Source organism: Sinocyclocheilus rhinocerous, unplaced genomic scaffold, assembly GCF_001515625.1.
Source record: "Sinocyclocheilus rhinocerous isolate Xijiao unplaced genomic scaffold, SAMN03320098_v1.1 scaffold922, whole genome shotgun sequence".
NCBI lineage: Eukaryota > Metazoa > Chordata > Actinopteri > Cypriniformes > Cyprinidae > Sinocyclocheilus > Sinocyclocheilus rhinocerous.
In genome coordinates, this window is record NW_015641426.1 from 577326 (window position 1) to 581719 (window position 4394).

The 4394-nt window shown below is 38.5% G+C and overlaps 1 protein-coding gene across 1 annotated transcript in view; it reads left to right on the forward strand.

Annotated features, from left to right (window-relative positions):
• Positions 1–2353, forward strand: part of LOC107754853 (GDNF family receptor alpha-1-like) — a 15892-nt gene extending 13539 nt beyond the window's left edge. The window contains exon 5 of the mRNA XM_016571459.1: positions 2303–2353. The gene's annotated coding sequence lies outside the window, so the exon portion shown is untranslated. The remainder of the gene's footprint in view (positions 1–2302) is intronic.
• Positions 2354–4394: the final 2041 nt, after the last annotated feature.

A 4394-nucleotide genomic window follows, 5' to 3' on the forward strand; every position in this document is an offset into this window, starting at 1 on the left:
TATTATTATTTTATTTTTTTGTAATGATTTTTAAAAAATTTAGTTAAACTTTTTTTAATACTTTATTTATTGGAGTTTTAAACTCTCACAATGAAAAATTAAAAAAGAAATAATAATAACAAAAACATTTAAAAAAATTTGTCATTAACAAATACCCCACATACTAAGTAAAACTTTATTCAAAGGTAGGGTATGCGATTTAGGAAAGGCTAGCAATAGCAAGCTAGCTTTGAAAGCAAGATCCCACCCTCTCTGCATAATCACTCTGCAAAGCCACGCCTCCTCCAAAACACATGAATGCGCACAGCAGACCAGAGCCTAATCAGTGACACGATGAGAGACGGTGTTGGTTGAGGGTTGAATGCAACACTGTCAGATAACCTCATCATGTCTCATTCACTGGTGAGAAAACATTACAGTACAAAGCGCATAACATTACAATAATAACGCCTTCCATTCTCGCTCAGTCAGCAATAGCGTAATGGAACACACTGATGAAGTATCGTGTCTGTGTGAACAGTGTGTGCAGAGGTATGCACATACATACGTTGACAGGCTGGTAGGACAGCCTATGGTAAACTTCGGATCTTCGGATTTTGTCTGCTTAATCAAAATGTTTTCTAATACAGGGGTTTTGAACCCTGTCCTGGAGGACCCCCAGCCCTGCACATTTTATATGTCTCCTTCATCTACACACCTGATTCAACTCATCATCTCATTAGCATAGACTGCAAGACCTGAATTGGGTGTGTCTGATAAGGGAGACATACAAAATGTGCAGTGTTGGGGGTCCTCCAGGACAGGTTTGAAAACCCCTGTTCTAATACACTCACTTATTTGTTTAAAGCTGCAGTCCGTAACTTTTTTTGGTTCAAAATGATCCGAAATCAATATTTGAGCAAGTACATAACCAGCCAGTGTTCAAAACTAATATGTGTTTATGAAACAGATGTGAATTGTGAAATTATGTGAAATTAAATTATATTCCAGTTATAAATGTGCTTCTGATTACAGATAGCCTGGGATTACAAAGATTTGTATTTTAATAGATTAATCCGCGCTGGAGCCATGCCGACTCACAACACAGGCAAGCTAGATAATTCCGCACACAGCTGCAATTCCAGGTTTTCAAACAGAGATGGCGACAAAGAGGCAAAACTTACGGACTGCAGCTTTAATGAAAAATCCCTTACAATTTGCTGCAACACACAATGTACCTGTAATTAGTGTTGCTTTCGTCAACGAAAATTATGACTAAATATCGTCGTCAACGAACCTTTATCACGTGACACCTACTTTCAAAGACTATAGCACAAACCAATAGCCTTCAAGTGCATGTAGCAAGTCAATAGCTGTATCTGAAATCGGCTCCTATACTCTCATTCACTATTCCCTACATTACCCCACTAATACAGACCACAGTGAATGAAAAAGTTTGAGCGAATTTGGAGTCTGAGTGCACCGGAAGGGATGTGAACACCATCTTTTGGTGAGATGCAGAAATTAATTCAGCGTGATGCTCAAGGTGCATCACTTTCTCTTGTGGCTAGCCGCTGAGTGTACATCGGTTGTACACTCGTTATGGGATTGAATGAGTGTACTCAGAAATGTCCACTATGGTTTCAGACAACTCTACAAATAGGTGCGATTTCAGACACAGATGATATTTGAGTCTAAACAAACTGCATGAATTTTATTTGTGAACAAACTGAATGAACAAAACCTCTCATTATGAGCATCTCCTGCATGCACTTCATTCATTTCAGCATGTGAGTCAATCTCGTTCACAACAATGAATGAAAGGGGTGAAAGAATAATGAAGGTGTATAAAATTATACTTAAACATTCTTTATACAGTCTCTTAGACAAAGTTTAGCAAAGGCTAGTAAGATTGTCAACTCAGTGTTTTTGAACAAAAAAATATTTACTCACAAAGACTTTGTCGCCACGTACTTTTTAGTAAACAGATTTAAAACATTCAAGTCATTGGGATGAATCAAATCTCCAACCACTAAACCACTAAAAGTAATGCTGGTTTTGTGGCAGACCTCTAGGAGAGCTTTTAACTGTGAAGTGCTCATGCCAACCCCTCCATTGTCCTAATGTGAAATTAATCATAATGTTTTACCATTTTTTTCTTTCTCCCACCCTGCTAACTAGTCACATTGAAAATGTCGGCAAATTTGTAAAACTCTATTTTTTCCCCTAGCAGTTTCCTTCTGTTGCCCTTAATGGCATAATTTCTCCAAACAGGCACTGAGCAATCCATTTCACTATTTAAATGTTGTTGTTTTTTTGACAGGCCCCTTTAAACAAAGCAGAGCTGATGAAGATACCACTGTCTGTGGATGGATAAGGCACAGCACTAGTGAATACCGTCTGTCTAAATGCACTAAACTTTCATTTAGTCACTGCTGCTGCCTTCAGTGCTGTCCAGGTTTTCACAGCTTGTACCTTATACATTATTCACCAGGTCTGATTCACCAAAACCTGAGAAGTCAGGCGCATGAGAGAGGTAGCGAAAGAACAAGGAAAAGTGATAGAGTGTGTATAGAGGAAGTGGGTGGTAATAGGACCTGTGTGGGTACATCTATACATATGTTTGTGTTTGTGTTTCTTTACCTTAAGCATGCATATAGAAAGTCTGTGGTGTGTGAATTTATGCGAGTATATCTGAGACGCGGCAGGCATGATGTGTGTGTCCTTTTCATTATCACCAAATCCGACACTCACTGACTGAATGTTTGGTTTAAAGGGATAGCTCACCATCAGATAAAAAGATTATGTCATAATTTACTCAGCCTCATGCCGTTCTAAACTTGTATGACTGTCTACTGTGGAACACAAAAGAAGATGTTTAGAAGAACATTTCAACTGTATTTTTCCAAGTCAGTGGGGTCCATAACCACACCGGACACCACTGTATTTCCTTGTATACCTTTTTTGTGTTAACTACCCCTTTAATTATCTCTTGCTGGGCCCCAATTTACATGGTTATACTGCACACTCTTTTTTGTGAAGAAAATGTACATACTTCTGAGTGTATAGCAGAAGGGTAGGCAAGCTTTGGGACATGTTACCACATCATACAATTGCGTCTTAAAACCATGGGACATTTTTGTCGTACTGTATAGTTATGTGCATCCTGTCACTATAAACCAGCCTGTCAATCATTTAACAAGTAACATGCTCATATCCTCACATTTCAGTTTCACTACTCAATCCTACCCTATGGGAAAGATTAGTATTTATAGTATTTATACATTTATAGTATTTAATCATATTTATTTTTTTATGTATAATAAAATATTATTTATAAATATTTGTATATTTTCATTTTAATTTAGTTTTAGTAATTTTGTTATGTGATTTTGTCTTTTGTATGGTTTTTTTATTATTATTTCATTTGTAGTTTTAGTCATTTGAGTTTAACTAAAATAATAATAATAAATAACTTAATAAATCTGCTTGTCATGGCATTATCTTTCATGTGTTTTCTTGCAGTTAGTTAATTTCCAAATGTATCTTTAAAAAGGTCCACATGATGTTTCAGATTAAATATAACACACATAACATTAAATAAGTAATTTTAATCAGGTTGTGGACAATGAAAAGTGTGCACAGATCCACACTTCAGAAATCTTATCAGTTACAGTTGACCATCCTGGGATTTCTGGCATGCTCTCTTCAGCATATTATGCTTTGGGTCATTTATTCTATTCTCACATACTAATTAGGATGGATAGTATGCACACTGGGATGTCAGACTTGGTGCTCCTGTGGTGTGTTTTGGGTCCTAAAGCTGTGCATCTGTCTGCGTGTTCCATAGCCTGTAACATAGGCTCTTCATTTCAATCATTCATGGCCAAACACACCAGTCTTGAATAGACTGCGTGCTTGCCTCTCTGTCGTGAGGCTCTGCTGACTAAATGACGGGCAGAGCAATTTTCTTCAAACGGTTCCCTGTGGACAATGATTGCCCCAGGCAGCAGCTTTTGGCTTGTAGTCACAAACCCAGTACTGTAGTACTGACAGAACTGCCTCTCTGTCGTGAGGCTCTGCTGACTAAATGACGGGCAAATGACGGGCAATTTTCTTCAAATGGTTCCCTGTGGACAATGATTGCCCCAGGCAGCAGCTTTTGGCTTGTAGTCACAAACCCAGTACTGTAGTACTGACAGAACTGCCCCATACCTGCGTCCACTTACCCCTCTTTTGACCACCCGAAAACTCGCTGTTGACCCATCAACAGGGCTGGAGCAGAAAGTGAAGGAAAGAACAAACTTGAAAGCCTGGTTTTGCTTGGGTTCCTCCTTTAATTCTCCTTCCCTCCTTGCGGTAGGTGAGTCATGGCAGCAGTATTACAGGCCAAATCTCCACAGTGTGATGAGGAG